Source organism: Macrotis lagotis, chromosome 4 (assembly GCF_037893015.1).
Source record: "Macrotis lagotis isolate mMagLag1 chromosome 4, bilby.v1.9.chrom.fasta, whole genome shotgun sequence".
Classification (NCBI taxonomy): Eukaryota; Metazoa; Chordata; class Mammalia; order Peramelemorphia; family Peramelidae; genus Macrotis; species Macrotis lagotis.
In genome coordinates this window covers 211,784,966-211,798,232 of record NC_133661.1, presented here as the reverse complement: position 1 = coordinate 211,798,232, position 13,267 = coordinate 211,784,966, and the positions used below count along the sequence as shown (strand labels likewise).

The 13,267-nt window shown below is 32.9% G+C and overlaps 1 protein-coding gene across 5 annotated transcripts in view; it reads left to right on the top strand.

The window, feature by feature from the left end:
* SCFD1 (sec1 family domain containing 1) overlaps positions 1–13,267 on the top strand; it is a 125,153-nt gene that overhangs the window by 29,192 nt on the left and 82,694 nt on the right. The window lies entirely within an intron of this gene.

Here is a 13,267-nt window from a genome sequence, read left to right as displayed (position 1 = left end):
GAAGCATAACTTATAGCTAAGTTTCACAGAGCTATAAACATTTCTGAATTGATTGATGAGTAATCCTACTATTGTTTGTTTTTAATTTTTTATTGATTATATTTTGTTTTTATATTTCCTTTCCTTCAGATTCCCCCACAGTCATCTCTTGTAACAGAAAATTTAAAAAGGTGTGGGGAGAAGGGGGCATTCAGCAAAATGAACTAGTATATCAGTAAAATCTGACAGTATACATGCCCGACACCCATAGTTCTCTACCTCTTCACAAAAGAGTTAGAGGTACATATTCTCATCTTCATATTATTATAAAGAAAACAATATTAAATTCAATTTCTTTGTTGTTTTTCTCCATTTACATTATTGGAATGATGTATACTATTTTCCTAGTTCTATTTACTTTACTTTCAGAATTCTTAAATTTCAATTCAATTTAAGTGAATGCCATAAACAACTTTAAACTAGGCCTTATAAATATGAAAAAATATTTAATCATAAAACCAGATAGAATAAATGTATTTTCTTCCTGCATTAGAGGAAACTTAACTCAATCAACTTAAAAATCCATTTGAGAATGTCCCAAGATACCTAGTATACTGTCTTGCACACAAAAAACATTTTATGTGTGTTTGTGTGTGTGTGTGTGTGTGTGTGTGTGTGTGTGTGTATGTGTGTGTGTATGTTAATGCCTCATCAAACTTCTCACATCTAACATTGGTGAAGCCTCAAACTGTTTAATTTGCATTTCTTTTATAATTCACAGAGTTAGACATGTTTCAATTGCTTGGGGACTTCACCTGGTTTGAACCCCATTGAAAGTCTATGGGCTATAATCGGGACTAGAATTTTTAAAAAATAGATTGTTTATCAGAGGTATTCTTAATATTTAATATGATAAAATTTTGGTATCATGTTGAGAGTTAAAAAATATATCAAAATCTTGTCAGTTCATTGCCAAATTGTGAAAATTAAGTGATTACTGGAAAAAAGACATTATTGCATGCTAAGAATTTGTGATGTTCATTGTGTAAATCAATTAATACGATTATTTTGTTCTGTCCCAAGTAATTTACGCATACCTAAAGAAATCAGCAGTTGATTTTTGAACTCTTATTATTCATGCATTCTTCTCATTTCTGTTAATTTTTAGGACATCTTTACAACAGAATTGTAAAGTATTCTATAATATTAGAGTTATATAAGAATATGAAGTTAGTCTCATGGTGATAATCTCTAATCAATAATAGGATAATATACTTTACATTTTCTTAATCATGAGCTGTTTTATTATTTGGTTTTGAATGTGTGCTAGATAATAACTGATATAAAAATTTCATGAACTGCAACCATGGTGGTTTTATTGATTTCCTAAAGCATAACTTTTTAAAATTACTTTTAACTTTGTTTTTTAAAAAATATCAATTGTAGGTATTACATATTTTTACTTTTTATTTCCACTAGATGGGGTATATGTTCTACATAGAAACCATTAGTTTGATACTATATTTCCAAGGAGAGTTTGTTTTGAAAAATCTGTTTAATATATCTAGGTTATATATGTCATTAAATAGAAAAACAGCATGATCTAATAGAGACCATGATAAACTTGAAACCCAACTTTATTAGTCAGTTATAAGTTCTCTTCCTAATTCTTTAGAGTATCCTGCTTTCTCTCACTTGATCAGAGGAGTTAGGAACTGAACTAGTAATTACTCAAGCTGTTAAGGCTAATGTTACCCTTCAGTAGTACCAAAATTGGGCAGAATTGTCAATGACTAGATCCTTTCCTCTCAAGCGGAGATAATTGAGAGCCAACTGTCAAGAAAATTTTATCTTCTACACAATTACCAAAATAATTTCTGTGACCCAGATCTGACCATATTGTCCCTTTGCTTAGAAACTTTCAGTAGTTTCCTTCTCTCTAGGGATGCAACACAAACTCTCTCAGCTATGCATTTAAAGCCAGGCATAGTTAGCCTCCTTTCTGCTTCTATTGCAGTTCTCTGTGTTGTGTGTGTGTGTGTGTGTGTGTGTGTGTGTGTGTGTGTGTGTGTCTATTTTTTCAAATTAAAAAAATGTGAATTATAATAAATCAAAGTGATTGGTCCCATAATTTCTGTCATAAGTAACAATTTCAAATTGTGCATGTAACCTTTTTAAAAAGTAATAATTAGGGGCAGCTAGGTGACACAGTGGATAGAGCACTGGCCCTGGAGTCAGGAGTACCTGAGTTCAATTGTGGCCTCAGACACTTAAATGCCTAGCTGTGTGGCCTTGGGCAAGCCACTTAACCCCACTGCTTTGCAAAAACTAACAAAAAAAAAAATGTATGACAGTTTTATAAATTGTTCTTTTACATCTTGTCTTCAGAATTCTGAAACCAGGGGAATTTGTGGGTTAGATGAATAAAATTTCAACTCAACTACCAATCTTTTTGTCATATCTATATGGCTAATTTAGTTATTACAAATAATGAACTGATCTAAAGAGTTTCAGTTCTGTTCAGAACCTTTTCTAGTGGTTATAAGGTGAACATTTTCTATTTCGTAGTCACCTGTCATGCCTATCTTGAGGAAAAAATTTTGTTTAAATGATCTTTTAGATGATAGTATTAATAAAATGTTCAAGAAATTCATCTATTTTGACATCTGTGTTTGGAATTATTGCTACCGAAATGTTACAAATTTTTTCTTCTGAAACAGTCTTTTTGTCTTTATCAGGAGAATTTTTTAAGCAACTCAAGTTTACTTTTTCAGGTCTTACTCTGTCACTTCCCTGTTCAGTAAACTCAGATGCTTCCCTCTTTCAGAATCAAATATAAAATATTCAGGTCTTTGAAGCACTATACTAACCTATTCTTTTACTATTTTTTCCATTCTTCCTATACTTAATCTCTTTCCCTTCGCACTCCTATTATGCCCCCCCTATTCTATAATCCAGTGACACAAGCTTCTTTGCTCTTCCTCCCAAATTAACACTCTTCTCTTCAGATTCCAAGTATTTCACTGTTTGTTCACCTTGCATGGAAACTCCCTCTTCATTTGTGCCTCATTTTCTCCCATCAGATCTTTGTAAAGTCCTGTCTTCACAAGAAACTTCTTGATCCTCCTCATAATCTTTTTGCCTTCCTTCTGAAATCATCTCCAATTTATTCTGTATATTTATGTTTGTACATAGTTGTTAGCTTTTTTTTTGTACCCCCTCCTCCAACTTAGCACAGTGCCTGCCTCATAGCAGACACTTAATAATGCAGTTTGTCTGACTGGCACTGTTACTCCATTTTGCACTCCTTAAAACAGAAAAGTGATTGAATTGTTATAAAAATTACTAGCTGTTACTAAGGCTTTTTTTTTGAAGCCAACTAAATTCTGACCATTAGCCATTATTAAAGATTCTCAGCCACAAAATTCAATCTTTAGGGTCATTAGTTATCTTAATGTTCTTAGAATTGTTAAATTTGACTAATCATGCCTTTATTTTAAAAAGTTCTGTAATGGGCATCAATAAAACCCTTTTCATGTTGAAAATGCCCAGAGTGATGGGGTGGTGGTATGTTTGTATAGTCAAATATCCTATTTTTCCCAGCCCATGAAATGCTTGGAAAGCAACTAACACTTTCAGTCCTACACCAGAATCTTCTACAGATTGTTGTCTTTGTTCTTAGCATGGAATGGTGGATGACATATAGGGCTTAAATATAGTTGATTGCAAAATAGGTTTTGAGTTATTGTTGGTTCTATCAAAATCTCTGTATCTTTCTCAGAATTCAACCAGATAGCCATTTTTGTCAGGACTGGAGGTTTTTGTTTTTTGTTTGTTTGTTTGTTTTTTGCAAGGCAATGGGGTTAAGTGGCTTGCCCAAGGCCACATGGCTAGGTAATTATTAAGTGTCTGAGGTCGGATTTGAACTCAGGTACCCCTGACTCCAAGGCCAGTGCTCTATCCACTGTGCTACCTAGCCACCCCTACTAGAGATTTTTTCATAGTTCTTTGTAATCAATTTAATTAGAAATCTAGCAAGATTACCAATTGCTAATCTCTTAAGCTTAGTTCATTTTCATCACTTCAAACAGCAATAAATATGCAAATTAAAAGAATATTAGAGGAATGGAAAGACATCCTTATAGGAAATGTCAACCAGAAATATGAAAGAATAAATATATAAACAAAAACTCATCAACCCACCATTTAATATTTAAGTACTATTGGATACAAAGGAGAAATAAGTAAAAGAAAATAAGGACAAAAGAAAAACCAAACATCTAAATCTCCATAAAAGAAAGAGTAGCTATTCTTAAGAGTAGGATCTCTTAAGCTTTTACTGAATGGTTAAGAATTTTATTAAGCAATATAAACGATGATCAACTCTATGAAAGTGGGCATGAGAATATAAAAAGATAAAAATTTAAAAACGAACACAAAGGAATTCTGACTTTAGAGTCCAGAGATCTGAATTCAAATCTTAGTTCAACCATCAAGTACTTGAGTGAATTTGAGAAAGTCAAATGACCTTTCTGGACCAGACCTTGACTTCCTTATTTGTAAAATGAGGGATAGGATTAGATGGCTTCTAAAGTCTTTTATAGTTCAGAGTCTATTATTCTGTGACTTCACAGCTTGGAATATTTAGTGGAATGTGTTATAAAGCAGCGAATTCTGTGAAGAGTAGAATGGTCAAGTTGATGGTAAATTAAAGCAAGAACAGAGCTGATAAAATACTCAAATGAACCTGTTACCACATTAATTTGGGTTCATCTATTTATGCAGAATGTTGTATAGCCTATATCTTCTAGAGGCATTTACCACAGATGGACCATCAAACATATTTGAATGATCTCACTTTCTCCTGACATTGTGAGAGCATTAATGAAACATTCTGACTATCCACTCATTTTCTTTTACTCTTTTAAACTCAGGTCCTCCTGACACTATTCCACTGTACTACTTTGCTGCCCCTCAATATCCTTTACTCTTGCCATATGAATAACTCATCTTCTCTTAACAACATTTGTTTGGGAGAGAACCTTTAAGCTATTACTTTGATCTATTAAATCAAATCCTTTTTCATAATCAGCAAGCACAGTTGGATTGTGTTTTTTAAAATCTTTAGTCATTTGTGAAATTGAGATGTTGATTTAAAAATATTTTTATTGAAGTATTTTGTTTTTCCATTATATGTAATATATATCTATATGTATATATTTATTTCCCTTTTCCTCCTCCTTGAGAGCTATTTGTTATGACCCAGAATTTTTTTCAAAATTAAGAAGAAAAAAATTAGCAAATCCAATTTAAAAAAGAACCCAATCATATCAGAAAATAAGAATAATTTTGTCTCTGTGCTTTTAGTTTCTTTCACTTGTTTTCTGACTATTGCTAGCATATAGCTAGAGCTTTACAAAAAAGAGTGGAGATAAGATTTATTTTGTTTACTCCTATATAAAAGAAGGCTGAGGGCTTAAAATCACAACAGATCCAAAGCAAATTAAAAAGAATTATTAGAATTTGCTATGTACTAGAATATGCCACCAAAACTTGAGAACACAAGTGAAATACAGAATTGGTTTAAAAAATATAAAATACCTAAACTTATCACCACCAAAAAGCTTGAAAAATACAATTTCAGAAAAGGAAATTGAACTAGATGCAAAGGAATTAACAAAGAAAAAAGCAAATTACTTTCCCCCTACTCTACTTAAAGAACACAATATTAGTACTACATAGGTTTGTGGGGGGGTTTTTTCTGAAAAATTGAGAGTGGAAAACTTCTATTAAATTCTCTTAATGAGATAGATTTTTTTTTTTTAGATTTTTGCAAGGCAAACAGGGTTAAGTGGCTTGCCCAAGGCCACACAGCTAGGTAATTATTAAGTGTCTGAGGCTGGATTTGCACTCAGGTACTCCTGACTCCAGGGCAGGTGCTCTATCCACCATGCCACCTGACCATCCCAAAATAGATTTTTAACACCTAAATTTGAGATGGATAAAGCAAAGGAAGAGAATTATGGAAAAATGTGATTTTACAAATTTTAAGAAAATTCTTATCAAATAGATGGAAACAGTGTATCCAAGAAATTATTTGTTATGACCAAATTGGATTTAAAACTGGAGTGCAAAATTGGTTCAATATTGAGAAAATAATGTTATATTAAAAATTAAAGTACCTAAAATCACATGAGTATCTTAATAAAAGAAAAAAAGGCTTTTATTAGAATATAGCACTAAATACCAAAATTTCTGCATAAAAAAAAATCCCATCATAAATAGGCTTAGAGGGATCTTTTTAATGGCAAAAGCCCTACATAAAATCAAAAGTATCATATGTAATGGGAAAATCATTAGAAGCTTTCCTAAAAAACAGATTCATTTTATACCTTACTTGCAAAAAAGTTCTTGTTCCCTTCTAATATTCTCATTGAGGATTCTCTTAGCTCAAATATAGATGATTCATAAAGATTTCATGTCAGTGGAATAATAAACATGTAGCTCAGTGATTGTTAATATTTTCTGAGTTGACTTAAAAACATATTAGAATAAAATTTAAATACTACTTAATGAGTTTTGGGGAATTTTTGCAAATTAAAAGAAGAATGTTCCTGCAAGACAACTTGAGAATTATTTGTCTGTCAGAAAAAATGAATAAAAGTATTTCAGATTTCATATTCTAGAAAATTTTACTCCCAGAATTCTCTGCATTTGCTGAAAACAGAATGTAGATTATGAATTGGTAGAATCCATAGGAGGCTGTCAGAGGGGAACCTGTTCAGAAACTTTGAGAAATCCAACGTTTCAATAATAGGAAGAATCTTACAGGCAACTAGAAAGGTTCTGATCTTGAGGACTTGAAAGAATCAACTCCTCTAATAATGATGTCTCCACATAACATGCTTAAGTCAAGTAAATGATACGTAAAACTTTCAGAAATAACATTTCCATTTGTTGAGAAGTGCTAATGTGAAGTCTTAATTAGCAAATATTTTATTATTTTCAACATACTTTCAAATAAATCAAGAACTATGATGTTTTAGATACATTTTTTGGGTAAAAGTTCCTTTTCACAAAAATTTTAGAATTTGTACATTGATTTTAGAAACCATCTTTGATCATTTTGTCCAATCCCCCCCCCACTTAATAAATGAAGTTCCTGAGGCCCAGAAAAAAACAACTTCCCTTAATACATACTAGTACATAGCAAAACAGTATGTCCTATATACTTTATTTGAAAGCACTGTTCTGCCACATAATGCATATTTGTTGATTAAATGACAGGTAAATTTTTCTTTAAGATAAATTTGTTAAGATTTGGCATTATTTCAGTGGCATTAATATTTTCAGTACTTAAAAAAACTGAATCATTTTTATTTTGTGTAATTTTGAATGTGTTTTCTTTTTGGTTCCAGATCTTTCTAATCTGTATTAAGATGTACACTGATTGTCATCCCCTCCCAGAAAAATATCTCTTTAATACTTATGTCATTAATTTGATTTTCTAGTTTTTATTAGCTCCTCTTTTAAAATAATCTTAGTATTCTGTGACCTCATGTTAAAATTTGAATGATTAGCTATGGCATAATAGCACTAAACAAGGACTTTGCTCATTGAGAGCAAGATGACAAAGCAGCATATAGAAATACAGCTGAATTTTGCTAAAACACCTCCAAATACATCTAGAAGACACATCAGACCAAGTCATGTTTGGGATATCTAAGAAAAACAGTGTCATTTTTCCAGTCCAGATTTGCATAACAGTGTAGACAGAGAGGTCTTTGGCAAAAACCATATGGAGTAAAACAGCAATGAAGATCTGTACTGGGGTAAGAAGAGATTCCACAACCATTCCAGAGACATGGGTTAAGTAGAGGAAAAGTATCTTTATGCAGATGGAAGAATAGGTGTAAACTGACAAATCTCTTGCTCATTTATTAGTTCTAGGTTATAAATTTCAGGATAGACTAAGAAGGGGGACCCACACCTAGGGGTGGCATTTCAGGAAGAATGTTCATAATCCTTATCCTGGGTACCAAATAAGGAGAAAGTTCAGAAATCAGTGTGGTTCTCACTGCAGGAGTAGAGTTGGAGGGGATCTTAATTTTATCCTCTAACTAGCTAAACCCTTCAGCAGAGTAACAAGGGCAGGAAAATTAACCCCAAAAATGAATCTGCAATTATATCATTCTAAATGATATAATTATTAATAATAATTAATAGCCCAGCTGGCTATTAACGGTCCAGTCCATCAATAATCTACTGGTACTACTTCTTGGGATTAAGTCAACATCCCTATTAGGGCACACTCAAAACCTAGTTTAAGAACTTGCAAAGTTCAGATCAGGAGGGCAGAAGTCAAATGTTACTTTGTATCAGATGATTTTGGGCCCACCAAAGGCCTGTGAGTCACCAGCTTTAACTACCAGTTAGATTATAAAACAACAATGCTCAGTTCTTTGAGGTAGCAGCAGCAGGACCAAATCAGATGTTCTCTCCAGAAGTGGCAGAGCTTAACCCTATCATCAAGGCCAAAGAGGGGAAGGAGGAGCAAACAAGCAAGTAAAAATAATTCTACTACAAAAAGCTATTGTTGTGACAGGGATGCTCAATAAATATAAACCTAGAAGAAGAGAATGACTGGAACATTTACAAGCAAAGCCTCAAAGAACAATACAGTTTAGATACAAAGTTCAGCTAGAATTAAAGAACTAAAGCAAGAATTTGAAACAAAAGAAAAATTTAAAATATTTTTATAAATGGGAAAAAACCATTAGAGGTAAAAGTGGATAAAGAAATTGGTATTTTTTAGGGTACTGAATAATGAAGGAATTTGAAAGTGCTCAGGATTTTATTATATAGAAAAGTAAACAAGTTAGAACTCCTGGGGGGAGGAGACAGACAGACAGACATCCTGCAAGGGTAGAAGATAGAGCCAAGAAGAGGCGTGAAAAGATGGCACTTCCTCTTAAATACACTTCTGTAGTAGGTTGGACAAGGGGTGGCACTTGGGGGAGGGTGGTCTAGCATCTGGGCCAGGTATTCTCCAATGGGAAGTAATGTACTGGTCTTTCCTGTTACTCCAGCATCAATGGACACTGAGGGCAAAAGAGGGAAACCCCCCCCCCCCACACACACACACACACACGTGACCGAAATCAGGTAGAAGGTGGAGGCTGGGGTTTGGAAATGAAGAGAGAGGATACAAATTGTACGTTAAATAATGAAACGAAGAGCAAAGAGCCTTACTCCCTTTAACAAGATTTTAACAGCATTAAAAATTACAGAATTTGTTTCTGCTACATACATAATCTCTCATAATTTTCTGCATCAAAATGAGAACTTGGAAGAAAGAATTAAAAAGGGAATTAACAGCTTGGTACAAATGATAGTGACTTTGTTCAAGTAATGACTTTCAGGAAAATTGGAATGGACCAAATAGAAGATAATAACTCCATGAAGTGAGAGGAACTCTTAAAGTAAAAAAACTGGAGAAAAAATAGAAAAGAATATAAAATTTCTCTTATCAGAAATAACTGATATGGGAAACAGATCAAGGGGGGGAATTTAAGTCATTGAACCAATGCAATAACCAAAAAAAATTCTAGACATCATATTTCAAGAAATCTTAAAAAGAAAAATAAAACTACCCTTATCTCTTAAAACCAGAAAATAGGGTAGAAATAAAGAGTACACCTGAAAGAAACCTTCAATTGAAAACACCTAGGAACATTATAGCCATAATTCAAAGATCCTAGGTCAAATTAAAAAATAACAAAAATTCAAGTATTAGGAACCCTAATCAGGATTATATGAGATTTACTACTTGTCACTGTAAAAAAAAGGAGTAGAGGGTTGAAATACAATATTTCAGAAAGTAAAGGATACAGGAAATTAATTTTTAAGACTAATTATCTCCATGACCTAGTCAATTGTGGGGAGAAGACTTCTAAGCTTTGTAGATAAATAGACCAGATCTGCATAGAAATTTCAGAGTAAACATTGTTGTCATGAGAAACAAAAGGTAAGCCTGAGTAAACCATAGAGGACTAAGCAGAGATAAACTGCTTACATTCAAAAAGGGGGTGATGATATACTTTGTTAAATCATAGGAACTCTATATATTTTTATAGAGAAATATACATCTATAAATTTATAAACATTTTCTTCTAACGACAGTAACAATAATATTAGAAAGTATTTAACGTAGTATTTTAAGAGTTGTGAAGCACTTTACAGATCTTTCATTTTGTCCTTAGAACAAATTTAGGAGATGGGCAGTGAGTCTCAGAAAATTTTTTAATCCATTGGTATATCTTTTCAGAGAACTCTTTAATGAGTTGTATTCTCTATCATTTCTGAATTGGATATCTTGGGAGAGTGGCAAATGATAAATAACAACAACCAAAAAACCTCAACCTTTTAACATCATGCTGAAACTATCCTTCTTAGCACTTTATAAGGTAATTTGTTTGTGTCTAGTGAACTGCCAACCTTTATTTTGTGGTGCCAGTGTCTTGGTGCTCCAATACCCACAAGTTTACTGCCAGGAAAATTTGATTCATTATGAAAGGATTTTAGGTATTTCAACCTATTAAAAATACATCTGTTGGTGTATAATGTGTGTGAAGTCTCTGTTTTTCCAGTATTTAGGGTGAAGTACAAAATGTTCCCAATTTCATAATTTCAGTTTTAAACATTATGTTTTCGGACTTAATATGTAAACGATAGATAACAACTTTTTCTTTATTTTGTATCTTTGGTAACCAACACGTTTTGTTCTTTTTTTTAAATGTTTTTGTAGGAGGCCTAAACTTATTTTTTAACTTGTAGTTTTCAGTTGATTATAATCTACATCAGAAAACAATATGCCCTTGAATTTTTTTAAATTTTATTATACAGAAGGATTTGTTTGTAATGAGGCTTGTCACTATTTGTTTAATTTTTAGATTCAAAACAGTATTTATTTTTATCATGGGCTTGGTATCTTTTTACAAATTCTACCTAATTAAACTTCAAGAAGTTTAGCTTTTTTTTTAATATCCAAAATCTTGCCTTATAAAAAAGATGCAATCTCTAGAGTAGTTTTTTTTTAAATGATCAAAAAATAATCATTATTCCACAGTGTTTCAGAATTGCCAGTTGATTTTTAAACACAAAGTACATAACTAGTTACAGGTTATTAATCTGGTATTCTTTTTTTTTTAAGGGTTTGTTTTTTTTTTTTGCAAGGCAAATGGGGTTAAGTGGCTTGCCCAAGACCACACAGCTAGGTCATTATTAAGTGTTTGAGACCCGATTTGAACCCAGGTACTCCTGACTCCAGGGCTGGTGCTTTATCCACTGCGCCACCTAGCCACCCCAAATTAGCCACACAGCTAAGTAATTTTTAAGTGTCTGAGACCGGATTTGAACCCAGGTACTCCTGACTCCAGGGCTGGTGCTTTATCCACTACACCACCTAGCCACCCCACTAATCTGGTATTCTTATAGCAAACTGCTTGCTTTTCATGCAGCATCTGTGCTTGAAGGGGAAAGCACAGGATTTCCTACGGTGAGCCACCTTATAAAGAATTCTTTTTTTTTATAAATTTACTTGTATCCTGTTTAATTTAGTGTGCAGAAGCTCGAAACTGAGGTATTCTAATTTATAAAAACCACCTGTCTGCTTTTTGTGCAAGTTTTAGATATACAAAGTTTTCTCTCTAATGTGGCTCAAAATAGATTGTTCGTGGCTAAGATAAAGAGTCTAAGACAATCGAACAGATAGGCTTATTATTATTTTTTTTTTTAGGTTTTTGCAAGGCAAATGGGGTTAAGTGGCTTGCCCAAGGCCACACAGCTATTAAGTGTCTGAGACCAGATTTGAACTCAGGTACTTCTGACTCTGTGGCCGGTGCCTCTATCCACTGTACCACCTAGCCACCTCTAGATAGGCCTATTATTAAAGATGTTTTAAACTATTACTTGATTTTTACATCTATTCACATCTTGTCATTAGTCTTTATTCAGCAGTACATATGCACCAATTTTCATTTTGAAAGTTTCCATATCATTTTTATAGAAAACCAAGTTTGAAATCAAGTAACATTTAAACATTATTCTTTACAGATAGAGTAAGAGTTTTTCACCTGAAATCCACAAATAGATATCAGTGGGTCTGGAACATTAGATGGGAAAAAAATTGCATCTTTATTTTTACTAACCTTTCATTAAAATGTAGCATTTCTTTCAATAAGAAAAGTAGATAAAAGAAATTACTCTTAGAAGGGTTTTACTCATTCTGCCAACAAAGTGGCAGGGGTGGAGAGTGGAGAAAGGTCTCTGGATGTTTCTTTTCAGGCATACTTAAAAATTGTGGTTTGCCTTAATCAAAACCCTTTGGGGTATTATGTTCAGATCAGAGGTTCAGAGTTCAGAGTTTAGGAAGGACTTTTATAAGCTGAAGCATGTCCAGAAAGAAGGGCAAACAGGATGGTGAAGGGTTCTGACTCCATGTCATATGAGGAACTATTGATTGAAGGGCCTGGGAATGTTTGGTATGGGGAATAAAACACTCATTGAAGGATATTATAGTTCTCTTGTTAATTCTCTTGAACACCTTGTAAAAGGGGTTCAGCTTTCTTTTGGTGGGCTACAAGAGTGTTGAACCCAAGATCAGTGAGTGGAAGTTGCAAAGAAGCAACTTTTGGCTTGTAAGAGAAAAAAAATCCTAATAATTAGAGATTCTAAAGTGAAATGATATTAAGGTGTTTTTCTTCGATAGATGTCTTCAAGCAAATGCTGCTTTATAGTTTAATATGTGTGTATTATTTCCATATGAATTAGATTAGGTAACTGCTGCCATCATCTAAAATTCCATGACACAGAAAACATCCTACTTTATCCATTTTAGGTATGTTCTCTCAACCAATCCACCTAAAGAAAGTAATTATAAAAAATTCACAACTTTACAATAAGGTATCTCTGTAATATGAATGACAATGAAATGACTACTCTTTTCCCTGCTAACAAGAGTTAAATTTTTCTCTTCACTAGACTTGATGAAAATAGAAAGAAATTTCCTTAAGTCTTTGATTTCAGGCATGATTTTGCATAGAGGAAGACATTATTTAAGAGATTATGAGACTCTTCATTCAGACTTTATGAAAGAAATCAGGTTCCATATGTAATATAATTAGTACTTATATATGACATCATCATAGGCATGTATGGAATACTGTCTAGATGTATCAGCACAATCTAGGCAGGCTTACCATCGGCTTTTCCTTACTTTTTTTTTTTT